The sequence below is a fragment of the Xenopus laevis genome, chromosome 3L (genome assembly GCF_017654675.1).
Source record: "Xenopus laevis strain J_2021 chromosome 3L, Xenopus_laevis_v10.1, whole genome shotgun sequence".
Taxonomy (NCBI): Eukaryota; Metazoa; Chordata; class Amphibia; order Anura; family Pipidae; genus Xenopus; species Xenopus laevis.
In genome coordinates this window covers 34,909,854-34,933,022 of record NC_054375.1, presented here as the reverse complement: position 1 = coordinate 34,933,022, position 23,169 = coordinate 34,909,854, and positions in this window count along the sequence as shown.

Below are 23,169 nucleotides of genomic sequence, written 5' to 3'. Positions count from 1 at the left end.
TTGTAAGAGTTTTTTCTGAAGTGCTTGATTTTTTTTTTTTGGGCTTTTTCCCGAAAAGCCTGAATTTTCCAGATTTTCGCTTGAAAAGCTGGATTTTCAGGCTAATTCCAGCACAGACCACAGAAACTTCCAAATAGAATAAGGACCTCTCCAATTGACTTATATACAATCTTGGCAGGTCTGAGATGCTGGATCTTTGGATTTAGATTTTTTCCATCCTCAGGGTATAATAAATGCCAAAAAATTTTTTTTTCCCACTAAAAATTTATTTTATAGTAAAAAAAAAACCTCAAATGTTTTGAGTCTTTGGCATTCAGACTTAAATAAATAATTCTTAATCTGCCCGGGTCCATCTCCAGCAGCCTTTTTGATAGGAACACATCTTCCCTACCCCTTCTTGATCATATATAGGTCAGATATAGGGGAACATTAGGCCTATAAATAGAGTTGTCTAGCCATGTTGGGTTGGGCATTGCTTGGGAGCAGGTGAGTTAGGGTCGGGTCACACCTCACTAATATATAGGGTTTAACAGAGAACTGATGCTGTCCACGTCAAGGAGCATGTACAGTATGTACACAAACATCAGTATCTTATTAGCAGTAGTAATGTAGCTTGTTTACTATACTTTTACAGACCTATGGAACATATTGTTCATTGGGGAGACCTGTTACCCCATTTTATAATCTATGCAATTAGTTATGAATACATATTTCTCTGCAATAAGTGTGAACATAACCTATAGCATAATAATAATCATGTCTTAGAATTTTTAATCAGTCAGATGAGTACCATTTTATAAAACACACACTCATTTGTGTTTCTTTTTTATAAAAATGTGATGCATTTTGATGTTTAAACTCTGAAGACCTAAAAAAGCTCCTAGTACTTCTGCTAATCCATGAATTCTATTTCGCCGGAATAATGTGCAGGAGTTTATAGAGGTTTGGTCCCTGGAGAGCCTGATCATTGCATAATGTCTATTCCCAAATTATGACCTAATTTGTTTGCATAGCTTGGCTGTATGCGTTTGACCTAAAATGATTTTGAAAACTCTACTGGCATGAAATAAGCCACGGGCCAATAAAACCCTTTTTATCCTCACATTTAAAGAACTGGCATGTTAACCCAATGTTTTTCTAAAACGGTTTTCTAAAAAAATGAATTTTCATGTGAAACAAATTGTTACATAAACAAAACATCAAAGGCCGGATATGGCTTTTTGTTGCAAAATCACTTAAATGTTCCAACTTGCCTGGAACAGCAAGAGTTTAGTCTATAGTTTCTCATTTAAACTAAATTTGCTTTCATTTCTTTGCTTTTAAAATACTATCGATTTGTAATAGCACAATTTCAGCCGAGGTTGGGCCACTGTAAGCAGAACATTGTTGCATATAATAAATGGGAGTAGAAGTAGGTAGAATGATACAAAGGAGGCTGCACTTAATCTGGGATGCCTGCCAGTTTAATAAAAGGCCTCATCAGCTGTAGCTAGCAAGATGGACGGACAATCATTTTCCCAGGTGGGGAAGGGAACAGGATGAGAAATGTTAGTGCAAGGGGCTATAGCTGGAGAGGGCTCATTTGTACAATGCATGCAGACTTAAGGAACAACCAAGTCACTTTGAACTCTGCATGCTTATATATGAGGAATGATGCTTATTCTGCAGCAACTGATCTTATCTAGAATATAGCATGAAAACAGCACTGGTGGAATATGGAGAACAGAGACACCTATTGGAGAAGCTCCTGCTTGACATGCAAAAAAAGTAGATAGTTGATAGAGATGTGTATTATTTAAGTCTAAATAAATTTACAGACTGAACATTACATAACATAAAATTGATAAGATAGTGCTGGTAAACAATGTCATGATTAAACTGATCACACATCTACAGTGTTGTAATACAAGTTGCTCAATTTCCAAATAAGTATATGAATATCTGGGCAGGTAAGAATCAAGCGCTGCTCAATCTCTGGTGTGACCAAATTTAATTTGTGTAGGAAAATACACTGACTAAAGAGCTGATTATGTACATGTATGGGGTAATCAAACCACGTTCTCTCTTCAATCATCAAGTGGTCTCTGCTGTGTAAAGTACCTATTTATGCTAGCAGGTTTATGGTTACCTATAGCACTGGCTGGGATACGATTTTGGGAATCAAACTATTTAGGATAATTAGCACTCCATCTAGATATCTGCAACCTTGGTATAATCCAGGTTCTGACCAAATGTTTGACCTTAAAGGGATTCTGTCATGAGAAAACATTTTTTTTTTTAATTAATCCTTCTCTAGCAGAATCTTGCACTGAAACATTCTTTTCAAAAGAGCAAACTGTTTTTTTTATATTCAATTTTAAAATCTGACATAGGACATATTATTTTCCCAGGTGCCCTCATCCATGTGACTCTGATAAACTTCAGTCTAATGTTGCACTGCAAGTTGGAGTGATATCACCCCCTCCCTTTTTCCTTACCCCCCCCCCCTGGCAACATCAGCAGAATAATAGGAAGGTAACATGACACCTGCATGGCTAAGGGCAGAGACAAACAGTCAGATTCGGGGAGATCAGTCAACCAGCAACAAATCACACCAATATTTTATGTAAATCGCTGGTAAAATTTTGCCTTTGCGATTACTTTGCCCCTCATGTGACAGTAGGATAGCTATTGTGAATTTTATAGATTGCCATAGTGCGCAGTGAATGAAAAAAAATCTACAATCGCAAATCGTTTTTTTGCGACAAAATATTTCACAGAACTCCAGAGCAGGTGTTAAAGGTCCGCAATGCGCAACTGAGGTTCACAATGCAAGCCTAATGAAGAATATTAATTTTGCGAATGTTATTACATGTCCCCATTCAAAAGGCATTGGGGCAAATTTACTAAAGGACGAAGTGGCTGTCCCTAGCGACAATTTGCCAGAAATACCATCCGCAGGGTCTTCACCAATTCACCAAAAACGGTTGTAGAGGACAATTCGAAGTTTTGCGCCCTTTCGCCAGGCAAAACTTTTCAAGTCGAAAATTCACCCTTTTGTTAATTTCCCCCAAAGTTCATTAAATATGTGCACAACAGATGGACTATTCTTAATATGTACAAAGATTAACCCGCTGTACGGCGCTGACCGAAGGATTCACAGGAGACGCACCTTGCTCAATAATAATGCGGGTTTATTGTGCACATCTAGTGAACATTTGGCAGTGGGTTGGTGAGGAAACCTACGCGTTTCGTGCCTTAACTCTCCCAGCACTTCACCCTGATGAAGTATGTATCATGCATCTAACCTACATAATCCAAGCCCGCTGGCACTCTCAGAGAATGCTGAATAGATATTAAAAGCACAACTAAATTTCACAACTAATGTGTAGGTAGTCTGTCAGCTAAAGAGGTGTAGTTAAACAGGTTTGCATACCCATGAGTAGGATTTAAAGTGCAATTTGTAATGGGCCTATTTTTTGCAGTTTTTTACTCTGTGTTATTACTGCCTTGTATGTTTACTCACAGAAGAAAATTTGCTGCAATCATAGTTTCCTTAATGAATCTGTAATTCTGGATATGACATTGAGAAGGACTTTCATTTTGCATCTGTTGAAAATATCTGTAGAAATTAATTAGAGAGATTTGATTAATGCATTCATGCATCTTTCTGTAAGATGAATACGTTTCTAGGCCCGAGCCTGAATTAATAGAATTAAACCAGGCTACTTAGCGCTCACCCATATAATATTTCATCTTAATGCAGAGACTGCCAGTCACTTATATTCTGCAAAACATTAGTATAACTAATCCCGCTGCATAGGTCCAAATCAATTAAAAGAAAGCTATCTAGAAAATAAAAATGTTTTTACTTGTGCCAGCAAAACCCTCTGCAACATCTTAACTTAGGACAAGTGTTTTCATTTTGCTCACTTTCAAAAGCAGGTAAGTTTTACTTTTAGCTTTGGAGTGATCTATAGAGCTGGAATGAATATGTGCAAAGTAGAACAGGAGGGATAATTGATGCTGGTAGAAACAAATGGGCACTCTGAAACTGACTTATATTTAAGAACTGGACTCTGTTGTGTCCTGCACCCACCAGTCCTTAACTTCTGAATAAAACCTATTTGCCTCTCTCACCTCATGAATACATCATTGATGAATGGAGTTGTGTGCGGGACACAGAGTACCCTTTGGTGCAGTACAGGCTCCATTGTGGCCTGTACCCACTGGCACTACCTTACTTGTGCCTCTTACTTGCATGCAAGTTAATGGAAGGACAGGGGGTAGAACAGGGTATGCCTATGTTTCACCCCTGCCAACTAGTGATGGTCAAATCTGCTGCGTTTCGCTTTGCCGAACAATTTGCGAATGCTGTAAAAATTTGCAAAACAGCAAAAAATTGCCATATTTGTTTGCCGCGCGATGCGATATCATTGTGTGTCCATTTTTTTGTCACACAAAGTTTTTTTGACACGCGCATCATGTTTTTTTGACACACAACTAAACCAGTCGCTTGCTGAATTTTTGCCGCAGTTTCGCAAACAAATTAGTCTTTAGGAAAATTTGCCGCAAATTCAACAATGCCGCAACTATTCGCCACTGCCGGCTTGCATGAATACAACACTGTTGAATAAATTAATCAATGGAAGAATGCTGGACTCTTAGGGGCAAATTCACTAAGATTCGTAGTTGCGCCAGGCATAACTTCGCCACACTTCGCCAGGCGTAGTTTCGCCAGCGCTTCGCAAATTCACTAAAATCCGAAGTTGCGCTCAGGGGTAGCGTAAGGTAGCGAAGTTGCGCTAGCGTTGATTCGCTAAGCGGATGGTTAATTTGCATACGGCGCCAAATTCAAATTTCAATGGAGGAATATTTAGAATCACTACAAATGCCTGGAAAACCTTCAAAACATCAAATAAAAATTTTATTTTGCCCTACACATGTGCCCACTGTCTAGGTAAGTTGCCATGAGTCAGGAAATGTAGGGGGGAAGGAGGGGAGCCCCAAAAAAATTTTCAATCTTTTTCAGCCTATCACCCATAATGTAGAAAACACGCCAGCGTTTTTTGGGACTTAGAAAAATTTTTGACTTTTTTTGAAACAATCCCTATCTACTCTATTGCACTTCGCCTGGTCTGCGGTGGCGAAGGAAGTCTAGCGTAAAAGGTAGCGTTTCAGTACACTGCGCGTTAGTGAATTTGCGTAGTTACGTCTGTAGCGAAAATTCGCCAGGCGTAAGGGTGCGAAGTAACACTAGCGAATCTACGCCAGCGTTCGTTAGTGAATTTGTGCAGTAACGAAAATGTCAAACGCTAGCGAAGTAACGCTAGCGTTCGACGCTTAGTGAATTTGCCCCTTAGAGCGCAGAGGCCCGTTGCCAATCTTCCATTTACAGTATAGGTGTGAGGATGTCTCGTTATGGGTGTACTTGTTATGGGTACTTTCCTTGTGCCCTAAAAGGGGTTGTTCACCATTGAGTTAACTTTTAGTATAATGTAGAGAGTGATAGTCTGAGACAAATTGCATTTGCTTTTCATTTTTTATTCTGTGTGGATTTTGCATTGTTTAGCTTTTTAAAAAACTATATAAAAAACAAAGCTAATTAAGACCAAATGAAAAATTGCTTAGAATTGCAAATTCTATACCATACTAACAGTTAACCTAAAGGAAAACCACCCAATTAAAAGGAAACCCGTATTTCCATTCATTGCTGGGTTATCCAGTTCTTCTTTTCCACCGAGTGTTTCTTCCTGCTCGATTTTGTGTCTCCTTATTTTGAAACTCTGCTGCCCACCCCTGAACCTTATATCTTTAACTTTTGTTTGACCACAGGTACTATTTTTCAGATTCCCAGTCTCTCTCAAGCAATCGCCCAACTAGTATGATGGACCTTGCATCTTGACTGCTGCCTCCTGGATCTAAAACAGGCACAACATATGAATAACATGTTCAATTGCACTTATTTTGTACATTACATCTTGCCCTGCACATAATAAAATTAAAATCAAATTTTGGAGCAGCGTGATTTTAAAAAAGTCCCAATGGTCCCTTTATTATTGCAGTAGAATCAAATGGGTGATCTTGAATCCTCTCATTATAAAAAAAACTATGGAATGCAACTTATGCAAATGGCTGTAGAGGTAATTAAATGAGTTATCACTGCTGGAGAAAACTAGATACATCCGTAAGTTCAGAAAATTGTGATTGCGTGTAAAGTCAAGTGACAAACAAACTCTGTGATGGAGCTTTTGGTGAAAGGTTCTTTGAGCAAAATGATACTGCAAATAACTGTTTTAGGCGGTACGTAAAGGTAACCATGAGTCCTTGTTTTCAACAAATAGAATGATAGCTTATTTCTCACTGCTTGAAGAATATAAAATACTGTATAGCCCTTAACTGTTTAGAAATGTCGTTGTTTTGCAATGCTTTCTTCGATCTCCTCAAAATATGCTCCTTCAAAGGTAAACTGAAATTTAGGAGGTGGCACATATTTAACTGCCTCCACTAAAGAATACTAAGTGAATTGTACATGAATTTAAATGCTTCTGGGACCAATATTCTCAAACATGTTTTACAACCTTTCGGCGCTAGAATGGTCCATAATGAATTACAGAGCAATGAGTTGCAGACACTCCCTGCTCTGTGGCGTTTGAACAATTTGCTCACACATATTCCTGCCTAAGAGCTGGCAGAATACACAGCATTTTAGAACTCGCCTCGAAGGAAGGGGGTTCCCCAATGGCCCATGAGTTGTAAAGAATACTGCCAGTGCACCCCGTACAGTGCTAAGAAAGTAATAGGTTTGGAGCAACAGAGAACAAAATGTAAAATTAGCCATTAATCTCCGGACACCCGTTTCTCCGAGCTGCAGTTGAGACTTGGAAGCAGGGCTGGGAGTCACTGCTGGATAATTGTGTTAATAAAAACAGTCAAAGCTGCAGCACTCTATCAGTATGCTGTAGGCATTTGAACATTGCCATCTCTCATTGTGTTGTGAAACTTGATGCATTAAAAAAATAGTGATCACCTTAGCACAACCCATATCCCTCTTATATTCTACCTACAAACACATCAGGCCTTTGATTGTCACAATTTTTCTCCTTCTTTAGGGCTCTTACTGATGAGCGGTTGAAGCTGCGCTCCCCTGCGTTCCGTTTTTCTGCGTTCAGCCGCAGGGGAGCGCAGGAATAGATGCATTAAGCTTTTTTCAATGGGACTGTACTCACAGAGGAGCGTGTAGGTGCCGAATGCAGGAAAAATGCAGCATCTTGCGTCTCAACCTGCGTTCAGCGCCTACACACGCCTGTGTGATTACAGCCCCATTGAAAAAAGCTTAATGCGTCTATTCCTGCGCTCCCCTGCGGCTGAACGCAGAAAAACGGAACGCAGGGGAGCGCAGCTTCAACCGCTCGTCAGTAAGAGCCCTTATACTTGCACTTCTGCTCACACAATGGAAGAGTTTTTGTTCACAGCAGGAAACTAAAAAAAAAAAGAATTTTACTAATTTCATTGGATGTTATTTGTTTTTGCACAAATTCCCAAAGGTTAGTGCTATCTGATTAAAACATAGATACGCACAAAATGGCTCCTCTATATCTCTTTTCAATTCCGCCTAGTACTTCATATCTTTATTTCGTGCTTATGGTTTATTTTATTAAGTTCCTTTTTTCACAGCTATTTATTGGCTTTCTTCTTCCAGCAACTCAATTCCCCTTCCCACGGGAGAAATTGGATCCTACTCTGACACTATAGAGACTGACGGGAAATAAGCTTTCCATGCCAGCACACTTATTGCAAGAAGGGTTTAGACTTCATTTGCTCGTATTATTGCTTAAACTTAATGAGTGAATATCCCTCTTGACTGAGTTGCTAAGGCACTTAAGACAACAAAGTGGAATTTAGCTGGAAGATGACATCTCTAAAGAGCAAACTCGTCATAATGCGATAAAGTTGAAAATGTATGTGTAGATATTCACACTTTACTTTTAAGAGATCAGGTTTCTTTTAAGGGATGTGATGCGAGCTTATCCGAGACACTCCATTTTCTTTCACAGTCCCAATCAATCAAGAACTGAGATATTTCACTGACTAGACTTTGGCTTATATTCCTAAAGTTTTTTTATACTGTAAAGGTCAATGACATTGCCACAATTACAACACAGAACACTGTGTAAAATCCTACATATTTATAAAATGGTGAAATGATCTCATTCGTAAAGGTAAATGTAAAAAATTTAATAACTTTAAAAAGAATATAATATATGTGGAATAACTGTAGAATATCTCTGCACTCTCCAGGGGGCAGATTTACTTGAGGGCGAAGTGGCTAGCGTCAATTCGCTAGCATTACCACCAGCAGGGACATCGCCGATTTACTAACGGGTGCAGGCATTACTTCACTAGCGAAAGAGATAGATACTAGCGGTCATTCGCACTCTATCACCAGGCAAATTTTCACTCTGGCTAATGGACGTAACTGCACAAATTCACTAAAATACGGATTTTACTGATCGCCAGACTTGACTGTGTCGCCAGCTCAGACCAGGCAAAGTGCACTGGGAGCAGATTTACTCGAGGGCGAAGTGGCTAACGCTAGCGTTGACTCACTAGCATTACTGCCCGCAGGGACAATGCTAATTTACTAATGGGTGCAGGTGTCACTTCGCTAGCAAAATAAATAGTTGCTAGCAGTCATTCGCACTCTATTGCCAGGAGAATTTTCGCTCTGGAGAATGGACGTAACTGCGCAAATTCAAAAAAATGTGGATTTTACTGAGCGTTACCTCTTTTGACCAGACTTGCCTACACCAGCTCAGACCATGCAAAGTGCACTGGAGTGCATAGATCTTCCTCAATCTTCTGTTACTTATATCATATTTTTTTAGTGAAAAAGCTTCTAGGTCCAAAAAAATGCTGTCGTCTTTTCCTTTTTGGAAGGATAGCCCGCAAAAGTCCTTAAAAATTCTTTTGGGTAACCGGGTTCCCCCATACATTTTCTAACATATGGAACATTAACTATACACTGGCCCCATGTGTAGGGCATTATAACAACTCTATTTTCTTTTATTAAGGTTCCCTGAACTTGTGTAATGTAATGTATTTTCTGCAACATACACGTCCATTCAACTTTAAATTTCCATCCGTATGCAGATTAACCTGATCGCAAGACCTCTAGTGAATTTGCGCTAGGCAGAAATGAACACTGGCGCATCTTCGCTTTCAATTGCTCGCATTGCCTAAGTAACGCTAGCGAAACGTCGCCAGCATTCGGCACCCACGACGAAGCGCCGCATTCCAGTGAATTATCGTTGTCTCAGCGAATTTTTGGCTGGTGAAGTATAGCGATGGGTGCGAAGCGCTCACTGGCGTATTTTCGCCCTCAAGTAAATCTGCTCCCGGCTCTTTAATATCCTTCTTAAGGACTGGAGCCCAAAATTGCTCTTACCAGGGATCTATAAACATTGTGTTTTCATCCCTCAAGTTAATAACCTTCTTTACTTAAGCAGTACTTATTTTCTTTAGTAGCCACTGAGTGATACTACTTAGAGTTACAGTGCATGTTTTCCACAAAAAAACTGAATCCTTTTTCAGGAGGCACCCAACATACTACCATTTAGTATATACTGTTACTCACATTTATGTCATTACTTCCAAAGTGCAAAGCCTCAACATTGAACCTCATGTGCCAGTTTGCTCCCCAGATCTCCAATTTAATCTAATTGCTCTGTAAACTGGCATCATCCTGCATGGAGCTTATAGTTTTACACAATTTAGTATCATCAGCAAAATAAAGAAAGTTCTTAAATGGTGCAAATTTACAAAACATGGCTTAAAACGATCTGCTCATAGCTAAAATATTTGCAGCTACCAGATTTACCTTAAAATATGTCTATATTTGACAGGATATTGACGCAGGCGATTTTTTTCGGCGAATTTTCGCGGGCGTTTCGCGAATTTATTCGCTGGACGCGAATTGCGCAAATTCGCCGCGAATTCGCGCCTGGCGAATAAATTCGCCCATCACTAGTCTATATCTCTGTCTATGACACAGTGTGCTTAAGACTTGTAAAACATTCTGTTACATCCCATTGTAGGCCTTAATTCTTTCTTTTTCTGCTTGCAGAAGTATCTTTTTAAATGTGTACAACCTGCACATTAATGTCACTGCAATCTAAAACATCCATTGAAGTGTTCTTAACCTTAAAACATTTTCTTTAAATGGACTTAAAAATTCAAGTCCTTATCTGAATTAAAAATTTGAAGAGGGAAGTTGTTCCCCAGCCATTTTAGTGAGTGTGATTTCTTGTTTTCCAATGGCACATGAATACATTTATATTTTTCTCTGTGGTTGTCTTCCAGATTCACTTTGGATGAAGTGCTCCAGCTAATTCTGAAGCATCCAGCGTCTTGATTATTATAGAGTGCACAGCATCTGAACATTGTATCTCTGCAAAGCACAAACATAACAGGATGGAAAAATACACTGAGGGATTTACACTAAGTCACCCTACTTGTCCTTACATCCAATTTTTATTACGCTGTTAGGGATTGCATTTGTTTTAAACAAGTCAAAATACATTATTCTCCAAGAAAATTAAGGTGGTATAGGTCTAATACAATGAATTAAAAAAAATTAAGAGGTACTGTACGTCAACACAATGTAAGAATATAAGGTTGTATTGAATCCTTTTATATACATACTCATTGTATGTGAGAATAAACTTTTCATGAGGTAGATGTTATTGATTTGATATGGCATTAGGCACTATACAAGATGATGGCAAATAAGAACGGAGCTGTCTATTCCCATTAATATTATATTGTATAAAGTGCTCAATTAATTTTTTTTCTTTAATATATATATATATATAAATATATATATATATATATATATATATATATATATATATATATATATATATATATATATATATATATATATAAATTTATAATGCATTTTTTATAATTTATTATAAAGGCCCTTGATAAAAAACAATGTTTTATTGGATATGCATGTATGATCAATAAAAGAGTTTGATGCACAATACATGGAGTGCGGGTCCTTTTGATCAATACATTGTAATTTAGCCTTGCACCCTGCTATATAGATATATAGATATATATCGATACACCACCAACTAGGGTGAGAATGGGCAGGTAGGACACCAGGAAAAAACTCAGTGGGCCACCAGCCATCATGAGCCCCTGGGCCAGCCCAGACCAGCTATTGCCACTGCTCCACAACTGCCCTCCTTGCCAGCTGCCAGAAGGAAAAAGGTAAACAGGGGGTGGAGGGGGATTGCGGCTGGGACACCCCCAGTTTGACCCTGCCCCTAACGCCAGTCAATATCCTGCCAGTGCTGAATTATAGACTTCTAAGTACACAGGGGTCATCTCAATTGGAAACCACTGGCACCTTCTTGCTTCTGGTGTTCTCAGCAGAAGCTTTGGTCACCTACTAGTTATGCAGTTTAAATGCTTGGGAGTTACAGTGTAGAGTTCTACTCCAGGTTAAACTTAGCAGACACTTACCTATGCCTCCCTGAAATGTTTTTACCAAAAGTTTAACCTCCCTCCTGTTACCAACACTTATGTGAAGTTTGTCATGGCATACCTAGGGATATAGCCAGCTGAAAACAAACAGTAATGGAATTCTTAAAGTATAGCATTGTAATAAAACCTACCTGCCCTGGTGGTCTAGTGGGGAGGTGGGGACACCCGCCGCGTGGTCCTCTTCCTGCGCCATCTTGCCTTCCTTAGGGCGCGCACGGCGCGCCTGCGTGTTGTTTATAGGCGCAAACACGCTGGTGTGTTTGCGCCAGAGCGTTTTGGCGTGAATGTGCAAGTTTTTGGCGCAAATTCTTTCCCCTATAAAAGGCCCATTCTGACTGCAGACAGATGCCCATGATAGAACTTGGTTTCTAGTGTTTTCCTGAGCCTTGTGCATCTGATCTGTATCCTGTTTGTTTGATTACCCATGTTTGACCCAGCCTGTTCTTGACTACTCTGCATTCTGTATCCAGACCCTTGCCTGCCTACGACAACTCTTCCAGCTTGATTGACAACACGGTTTGACCCTTGCCTGCCTCGACCCAGCCTGTCTGACATCCTTCTGCCTAATCCTTTGTACCGTGACCTTCGGCCCAAAAGACTTTGCTAACAGCCGTGCCCCTTTGCCAGCCAAAAAGCCTCCCGAAGCCCAACGGTGGTCACACTACTGGTGAAGCCGAGCCGAGACCAGGGTGCTTGGCACTTGTTCTGGTATTGGGTGCTGGTCGTGACAAGCATTCAATGTGTATAATATATTCATTGGCCTTTACTAACCACAGTTAAGGAAAGTGAGGTTTTGACATTAAAAAGCTTTTAAACTCATATCATTTTAAATTAAAAAAATGGATTCCTGCTCTTCAGGTTGCCTACCATACAGCTTCATTTGTTAGTAGTGAGGAGTAAAGGATGAGCATAGCTTCGGGGGTTGTAAAACCTGTTTATACTCCCATCCAATTTCAAGCTCATCTCACGTCCAGAATTCAAATAGGAAGTTAACTTTTCAGAAAACTTTCAATTGCATTTTCTGTCCCACAAAGAAAAGGCTGAATACTCAATGGATAATCATCTTCCACAATGTACACCGCTGGCCCTGCAGAGCTAAGAAAAACTTTTATTAAATGTGGAATATTCTGGGAGCTGTAGACATGCACCATTGAAGTAAGCCATTAGCGATGACCAATGTTAAAGTTGGTTCATGTCTCCATTAACTGCTTCATTGTGCTGAAATGTATTTCCATTTTCCTCTACAAGCCACCCAACACAAGCATTTCCATGAAGTTCATTTATTGCTGTGAAAACATAGAGGGGGGAGTGTAATTACTTACACTCACATTCAAGGCCCTTAATAATGAAACCCCTCCCTATATTTCATCTCTAATCTCCAAATACACTCCTTCACGAAACCTACGCTCTGCTTCTGATCTTCGCCTCACTTCTCCTCTGGTCACTTCTGCCCATTCTCGTCTACAAGACTTCTCTCGGGCTTCTGCTTTTCTCTGGAACTCTCTGCCACAAGCTGTCAGACTTTCTCCTTCCTTCCAAACTTTCATGCGCTCCTTAAAGACCCATCTGTTTAAAGAGGCCTATTCGATGTACCTTAATTAATCATTGCTGTATCAAAAATGACAAAGTGTTTATATAATCCTAATGTCTCAATTGTACCCTAACCTTTTAGTTTGTAAACCCTATTGTACTCTGTAATCCTTGTCTGTTATCCACCATTTATTCCCTGTTTGCTATAACTGCAGTAAAGCACTGCGTATCTTGACAGCGCTATATAAATAAATGATGATGATGATGATTATTTACTAAACCTCAGACTTTTCTGGTCTGGTTTTTTGGAGCATAAACTGGAATTTTTTTGGGGGAAAAAATCAAGCGATGCGGGAAAAAAAATCTGAAAATCAAACAATTCGGTTTTCCCCCAATTTTGTCTGTTTTTTTCCCGATCCGATTAATTCGATTTTTTTAAATTAATAAATAAGGTCAAATCAGGCATGGGCGTTTGGTCATGGTTTTTATAATGGAATAATTTGATAAATTAAATTTCAGTAAATAAACCACTGAATAATCCTCTACCCTGCTACAAATGTACATCATAGCAGGGGACCTTTTTATCCATAAAGAGGATCAATGCACCAGAGGCCATCAGAGTACTTTCATTTGAAGCAACGTAGGGGGTTCTTCACAGTCAGGACAGTGAGGTTGTGGAATGCACTGCCGGGTGATGTTGTGATGGCTGATTCAGTTAATGCCTTTAAGAATGGCTTGGATGATTTCTTGGACAGACATAATATCAAAGGCTATTGTGATACTAAACTCTATAGTTAGTATAGATATGGGTATATAGAATTTATGTGAGAGTATAAAGGAGTGGGTGTCAGTGTGTGTATGCGTAGATGCTGGGTTTCATTTGGAGGGGTTGAACTCCATGGACTTTGGTCTTTTTTCAACCAGATTTAACAATGTAACTATGAGAGAAAGACTAGAAAGAGATCCTCTAATCTGAAAGATATAAAGTATATTTGCAGTTTAAAATTCACATGCATTTGAAAATAATAGGGGTCATTCAACTTACCCTGGTGGTGCAAGTGGTAGAGTGCTAAGGTATGCAAAAGCAATTGCTTCCTGGGTTAAGCTTTTCTCTACTTCTCATGGAGGCTTCACCCTCTGCTGCATCCTAAATTGTGCATCAGCATGACATGCAAGTTAGGGGGCAGATGGGAGGCAGGAGAGGGGAAGCCTAAAGCCACTTCCACCTGCTGCTCTTTTATTGAATACTGCCTAACACAGGGCAAGACTGCAGCTGCAGATCTCTCTGCTCCAAAATGGAGTGCAGAAGCCTGCAAGAATGTAACCTACCTTGAGGAGCTGTCACTTCCAGAACTTTATTTGCATATTGCACATACACACAAATGACATGCACCTAATGAATCACACTTTTCAGAAATTACACCACTCGCAGCCTCATTGACTGAAATACAATTGGTGCTGCTACAATGTGTGTTCATTTTACAAGATATTTGCAGAGTTGCACGGGGCAATGTTCACTCGGGTTGAAAATGCCAATACAGGTGCTACAATTATTGAATGTTTAAAAAAAAGTATTACCACTTCATTGAATATAGTTCCCCAGAATTAGTAAATTGTGAGAAAGATAGACCACTCTGTTTTGCTGGGACCCATTTTTATGCTGGAATTTTAGGAATAAACCTACACTCTGGGGCAGATTTATCAAGGGTCGAATTTCGAAGTTAAAAATACTTCGAAATTCGACCATCGAATTGAAATACTTCGACTTCCAATATCGAAGTCGAAATTTTTTTCATCGAATTTGGGTATCCTGCGGTCGAAGTATTCGAAGGATTTCAGCGATCGGTCGAACGATTTTACTTTGACTTCCAAAAATGTAGAAAAATGCTCTAGAAGGTCCCCATAGGCTAACATAGCACTTTGGCAGGTTTAATTTGGTGAAGTATTGAAGTCAAAGTTTTTTTTAAAGAGACAGTACTTCGATTATCGAATGGTCGAATATTCGAATGATTTTACTTTGAATCAAAGTCAAAGTCGTAGTATCCTATTCGATGGTCGAAGTATCCAAAAAATTACTTCGAATTTCGAATTTTTTTACTTTGAAAATTCCCTCAAATTCACTTTGACCCTTGATAAATCTGCCCCTCTGTCTGTTTTTGCCACTCTTCCTTTGCACGTGTGTTTGCAAATGAGCTAGAGATGTGAAATGGTTGAGTCCTCTTCTCTTTGTTTGTTTGTATGTGAGTTCTATAACTTTATTGTAAGATAGAAGAAAAATAGTAAACCCCCCACTCTCCAACACCATCCAGTTCCATAACTTTGCAGAAGAGAATCTAAAGTATAGCGCATATTAACCATTTATTGCTGATCTATAAATGTGACAAGAATAATGAACAAACTCTTTTAATAAATTATAACTGAAATGTGCATTACAATTAGATTCCAATAAATACAGCTTCTGTCTCTACATTGTATTGCCTAAATTACCAATTAAATCAGAATCCTCTAATACACTAATCCGTAGCAGTTCATGCCATTGAGTATGGCTATTGGGTTGTCTTTTTCTGTTATGCCAGTTCCCATATACTGTATGTGGATCTTACTTTCAGACAGAACTATTTCTTATTCTGTAAGTTTGTGTGCATAGTTTGTTCCTGTCTCGCTGTTCTTATTCAGTTTTCCCTTAATTTCTGTCACAGTTTAATATCTTCTTAGACTGATAATCCTATCCACATTTCTTCTTCCACTGCTTACATCAAAATTTCAAAGTAAATCATGAATATTTCTTGACTGATAAAAGCATGAACCTTAATTTCAGAGCTTTTGTAGCACATATTTGAAGCACAATATTTCTGCAATGCTGCTATAAATCTAATTTACCAGCCTCTGTGGGTGTCCCTTCTCCACAGCCATGATAAATGAAAACAGATGAGGAATCTTAATATGCTTCGCTCTCATATTTGAATACACAAATTAAATGTGCTCTTTCTATTTCCTCCTCCCTTTAATTTGAATAAATCTGTATTATCATATTTTGCTTATATATCTGGCTGTCATAACATTATCATAACGAACCTATGCCATTCACTTCTCATAGCGGTAGATCTGCTTGCATTGGATAGTTGCAAGCACCTGGCTAGCTGGAGATGTGGTTTAGTGTGGAGCCATTATTGGTGTTCCATAATCCTATTATTATAATTATATACACAACTGAAGGACTCCACCTCACACCCATCATGAATACAAAATGCGACTAAATGCAGGTATCACTGTATACATGAGGTCTACCGTAGGTCTCAGTGCTCCAAAACTGGGCATAGAGATTTGTGCCAACGTATCTAGTACAGAAACATGATGGATTGCGTTTGTGCTTTGCACCCTGCCTTCCATGTCCTAAATCACCCCTAGGAGCAAAGCTGGAACAGCACCACAAAATAATTCCAATTAAAATATCTTTATTGCACACTTAAGCTGGATAAAGGGCCGCATGTCCTGCATCATTGCTGTAATACCTTAAGTGTGCAATAAAAACATTTTAAAGGGGACCTGTCACCCTAGGAAATGGAGTCATAATTACTAAAGGGTTAAAGTGAAAATCTGGAGTACTTTCACCAAAAATGAAAATTCCCCTCACCATCGCCAATTTACTAAAGGGAGAATACAACACGTTTTAAAACCTAAACCGCAGTGATGAAAGTTCTCTTTGCATTGGCGTGAATTTACATTTCTTCTCTTCTGCATTGTCCTAAATTTACATTTCTTCTCTTTTGGATTTGCACAATTTCAAATTTCTCCAGTAAATAATCTCCAATGCACACAAATTAATTAAATGTCTCCAGGTTCAGGCTGATGAACTAACATTACAAAGATAGAGCATCCACTTTTAAATCGTGTTATCTACATCATGTGCGTAATTTGCTCTTAAGGAAAATTTTTAAAGTGGCAAACAGAAAAAAAATACTTATATTCTCCAATCAAGTCAAGATGTAAACTGCAAATGTAAACCCTACTGAGGCTCTAAATAGATTATTTTCTCATACCCTCTTATTTAAATGTCATTCTTCAATGGAATTGTTGCACTGCATGCCTCAACGTTTGCTGCAGTACAAAGCTAATGATGAAAAAGCCATGACAAGGGGACTCCTCAATTTGACTCTTCGCCTTGAGCCATCCAACTGGATCCCATAATTGCATAACTTAATGGAACCAGGAGACAGAGATGGGTGTAAAATGGCCACAACATTTATTCACATTTTATCAAATAAATAGATAAATTAAAATATCATATGTGCACTGTTTTGATCCAGAGGAAGACAAAAAACCCAGCCCGAAGCCAGTGCCAATTATGTTTCAAGAGGGAAGAAATTCCTTCCTGACCCCTATGGCAATCAGCACTTTCATGAAAACATCCATATTCAGTTATTAATAGAAAATATCAGAACATAAAGTAGAAAACTCCTGACATTTCACAAAATTTACAAAATGGGGGAGGGTGATTGGGATGTTTCTACCTGCTCAGAAGAAAAGGAAGTGAATTGCTTCTTCCCCTGACATCACTTCCCTCTCTTACTCCGCCCCTGGGCCTGGCATCTCCTACTTTAACTCATTCCTTCTCACCTAAACACAGCTACATGTGATTCTGCACATCTCTAACCTAGACCAGTATAATTTGGCTGCTGGTCATTCAGATCCCTTGTCATGCAGCCCCTGTTCTTATAGCTCCAGGGCTTTCCTTTACTGATGCATGTGATGGCAGCATCCATTTCATTGAAACAATGCTGTAGCTAGAAACGATAGTACTCTGTATTCTGAAAATCTTCTGGTCACTTAGAAAGAGGAAACAGGTTGCAACATTAGCTTCCTGTGTGTGTGCTTTATAGATGACATTTCTCCGACTGTTCCATTATTGTTACATAGCGGCTTCTGTAAATTGTACCCCTGACATCACAAGAGTTTGGGATAAAAAAATGGGATCTAAAGGGATTATATACAGTCATATGAAAAAGTTTGGGAACCCCTCTCAGCCAGCATATTAATTTACTCCACTTTCAACAAAAAAGATAACAATGGTATGTCTTTAATTTCCCAGGAACATCTGAGTACTGGGGTGTTTTCTGAAACAAAGATTTTTAGTAAAGCAGTTTTCAGTTGTATGAAATTAAATCAAATGTGAAAAACTGTCTGTGAAAAAATCTGGACACCCTTGTAATTTTGCTAATTTGAATGCATGTAACTGTTCAACTGATTACTGGCAACAATAAGCTTGTTAAGCCTTGAACTTCATAGGCAGGTGTGTTCAATCACGAGAAAATGTATTTAAGGTGGCCAATTGCAAGTTGTGCTTCTGTTTGACTCTCCTCTGTAGAGTGACAGCATGGGATCCTCAAAGCAACTCTCAAAAGATCTGAAAACAAAGAGTGTTCAGTATCATGGTTTAGGGGAAGGCTACAAAAAAAGCTATCTCAGAGGTTTAAACTGTCAGTTTCAACTGTAAGGAATGTAATCAAGAAATGGAAGGCCACAGGCACAGTTGCTGTAAAACCCAGGTCTGGCAGGCCAAGAAAAATACAAGAGTGGCATATGCGGAGGATTGTGAGAATGGTTACAGACAACCCAAAGATCACCTCCAAAGACCTGCAAGAACATCTTGCTGCAGATGGTGTATTTATACATCGTTCTACAATTCAGCACAATTTGCACAAAGAACATCTGTATTGGAAGTTTTTATATTCCGATTTTATGAATAAGGTAGCATTTGAGTTTATTCAAAGTGTTAAAAACCCCTAAAATGACACAAATCCGAATTTTGATAAATAAGACCATATAGAGGGAATCTCATATGTTTAATTAGTAGGGATGCACCAAATCCAATTAGGGGTGGGAAGGGGAAAACATGTTTTACTTCCTTGTCTTGTGACAAAAAGTCACGCGATATCCCTCCTCGCCCCTAATTTGCACATACAAATTAGGGTTCAGATTCGGTTTGGCCTGGCAGAAGGATTTGGCCGAATCTGAATCCTGCTGAAAAAGGCCGAATCCTGAACCGAATCCTGGACTCGGTGCATCCCTATTCATTAGTGCCGCATACATTGACAAATACCATTTCGACCAAGATTTTCAGTGTTTGTGTCCTTTTGGCCGATTTCAGACCTGAACGACTTCCTTGCAAAATTTGCAAACAAATGGCTTTTGTGAGCACGCACAGTGCATGTAATAAAAATACACAATCACAAATTGGTTTTTTTGGGACAGAATATTTAAGAAAACTCCAGAGCAGGTGTTAATGCTAACCCTTGCTTAGCGATGTAATCTTTTAGATTACAAGCAGTGCTAAATATTCACAAAATACTTTTCAACAACACTTGCGATTTTAATTACATTCCCCCTTAAGTGAAAAAAAAACTGAAGTGAAAAAAAAACTGAACCAATCCACCTAAAATGAGTGCAATCACACCCATGTATCTCTAAACCTCTTCTTTTTCTTTTATCTGTGTGATTTTGAACAAAGTCTTAAGAGACAGCGGGAATATGACTGCCTCTGCAGCTGCGGTCCTCCTGAAAACAATAGTAAGTTGCAGCTCATTATGAGCGTCAGCTGCTTGAAAAAGCAGATTGCCAGAGCCATGAGTTTATAATGGTTTGAATATATAAAAGGTTGGGTAGCAATCCACTCTAAGCACTTCATTACTGATGTACAGCTAAAGAGGCTCTAATTATGAATAGCACGTTAAGATGTATATGCTACTTTGTGCCATGAAAAGTGGTTATTTTATAATGTTGCAGCAAAGCAAATCATTTAATTATATGTCGTGTCCAAGAAAATAGCGTTGAAAATATATATATAAAGTGTTTTGTGTTCTGGCGTCCTTAAACAAAGACATATATAATATCCATAGATACATAGAAATTATTTAAACACTTCAGTGAAAACAAAATAATTTTTTCCCTATATATCAACTTAGTAAACATGGGCTTATTTCATTTAAAATCATTTTTAAAGAGGCAGCATAAACACTATTATAGACACTGTACAAAAAGATAAGTTAAAAAAAGGGAATTAAGGATGACCCTGAACTCAAGTGCTAGAGCTTGCACCTGTTTTTTGCACTTTGCACTCTACCGTTATCCAAAAAGTAGGTTTCTGGCACTGGCTTAAAAACATGTTTAATTGTTAAATTACTGATGCAGCGCTTTAATATCCTGACTGTTCTGAATAGCACAGAGCTGCATTTACAGTTCTACACAGGCACTGATTTACTAAAATAGGGGCACCATTCAATCCCCCTTTATCGTTTCAATCCCCCTTTATCGTCTAACCTATTTTAACTGTGGTTGTCCAAACAAATTTGTAAAGGTATGGTCCCTGTGGTTAACTGAACATATTCCTTCACTACTAAATCAGAGCGACCACACACAATAGATAATCTTTACAACTTTACAGGGTCCCGGCTCACCCTCCCCCTTCCCCCCCCTTTTTTTTTCCACCTTCAACTCTCCCCCTTACTGAGAAACAACAGTAGACATTGGGAAAATGTATTCAATTGTTTATTGTATATTACAGATGGCTAACTGTAACCAATCTTTCTCTTGTGACTCTACTGCATACGATTTCATTGATAATACATTGTGCACAAGAACTTTTGTTACACTTCCTTAATGTCATCTGATGTTTATTGTACACTCTCTTTCTAAAGAATGTTATGTATCAATGTATTTGATCCAAGCAAAATTACAATAAAAAACAAGTTTGAAAAAAAATAGGGGCACCACTACAGTTATCCATAACAACTAATGAGATCTTTTCTTTCATTTTCTAATTTGCAGTTTTCTGGTAAAAACACACTTCTGATTGATGTAACATAACACCTGTTTAAGTATATCAAGTTTCATAACCCCTACTATAGCTCATATTACTACCCAGCAGTTTCCCTCGTCCATATGGAACATGTTATTAATGGTGACTCAGAGTGAAGGGCGAATTTGTCCCGTTTGCTTCGCCATGAAACTTGCGAATTTCCTGCAAAGCAGGTGAAAAATCAGTGAAATGCGAATTTTAACGTCAACGGCAATTCGTGGGCATCAAAATTGGTGCCAGCAACAATTCAGACGCGGGCGACATTGTTTAAGTATATCAAGTTTCATAACCCCTACTACAGCTCATATTACTACCCAGCAGTTTCCTTCGTCCATATGGAACATGTTATTAATGGTGACTCATAGTGAAGGGCAAATTTGTCCCGTTTTGCTTCGCCATGAAACTTGCGAATTTCCTGCAAAATTCGTGGGCATCAAAATTGGTGCCAGCAACAATTCAGACGCCGGCGACATTTGACACACATTAAAGTCAATGGCCATCCGATAATTGACACCAGTGTCGAAATTGTCGCTGGAGTCGGATTTGTTGCCCTCATCAAAAAAAGCTTTGACACTGATGAATTTTCAGTGACTCATATTCTGTTATCCAATGGATAGAGATAGCCTATCCCTGACAGACATCATTCAGCGGAGACAGACATGGCTAGTATATGTCCTAAGAACTTATGGTTTATGCAACTGCTAACAATATAATAATTTCTTGGCCATAAACAACTATTAAAGGAATGATTAACCTTTAAGTTAATTGTTTGCATCTGGGCTACTTTGTACCAGCATGTAATTGTTAGTATGTTTTTATAACATAGATAATTCCAAACAACTTTGCAAATGGCCTTCATTTTTTTTTTTAATGTTTTTGAATGATTTGCCTTCTTCTTCTGACTCCAGCTTTTAAATGGGAGTCACTAATTGTAATGGGCGAATTTATTCACCAGGCGCGAATTCCCGTGATTCACCGCCAGTAAATAAATTTGCGACACCGCCAGGAAAATTCGCCAAAATAAATGGACGCCGGCACCTTTTCATGAATTTTTCTCAGTTTCACAAATTTCACTGGGAAATTTGCGAATTTTTCACCGAAACGCCCCAAATTCGCCCATCACTAGTCACTAACTAACCTCATCTATAAAACAAATCCTCTGTATGGCTACAACTATATTATTATTGCTACTTTTTATTACTCATCATTCTATTCAGGTGATCTCTTATTTCTATTCCAGTCTCTTATTCAAATTAATGTGTAGTAGCGATGCACTGAATCCACTATTTTGGATTCAGCCGAACCCCCAAATCATTCACAAAAGATTCGGCAATACCGATCCGAATCCATCAAATTATGGGTGGGAAGGGGAAAACATTTTTTACTTCCTTGTTTTGTGATTTCCCTCCCCATCCCTAATTTGCATATGCAAATTAGGATTCGGTTGGGCCGGGCCAGAAGGATTCTGCCGAATCCGAATACTGCTGAAAAAGGCTGAAACCTGGCCGAATCCCAAACCAAATCCTGGATTCAGTGCATCCCTAGTTACTAGGGGAATTTGGAGTTAAATGTGGCACATAATTGCACCCATCTTGGTACCAAATATCTGCTTCTGGAGCATAACAACATCAGTGCCATTGTAAGATGCACCCTGATAAAGTCCAATGTCCGGAGAAAGGAGAGGTAATAGGATCCTGGAGCACAAGGCAAACACATTTAGGTTCATGACAGGTGCAGCTTCAATTTAAGGGGCCACTCCCAAGCTTTCTCCCCCTTTCCTTAAATAACAAACCAACCAAATGGATGAAAATGAAACAGCTTATTTAGTAAATTACATAAATAATGGCCAACATACAGATGCAGCCACTTTGGTTTGTCTGTTTGACACAGAATAACTAAACACAGATATCCCATTTATCTCATTTAACACAGAAAACTACGTCACAACATCCCATCTAATTAAGGCATTCACCATTGTTCACAATGGTGCTTTGGTATGCTAATGGAAAGGTTAAATGCATTAAATGAGTTAAGATGACTTTAGATAACGCAGTTTCTTCAATTAACCATGAGTCATGACGCATTTATCTCACAAATCCAAGTGGCTTCATCTGTAAACATGTATATAATATTCAACAATTAACTTTCTTGAATAACTCTCCTGCTGTCCTTCCTAGGTGCAGCACAAGAATTCCTTACACACTGCTTCCTGACTGTCAGAAACAAGTGCCATCAACAGGCAGAATTTT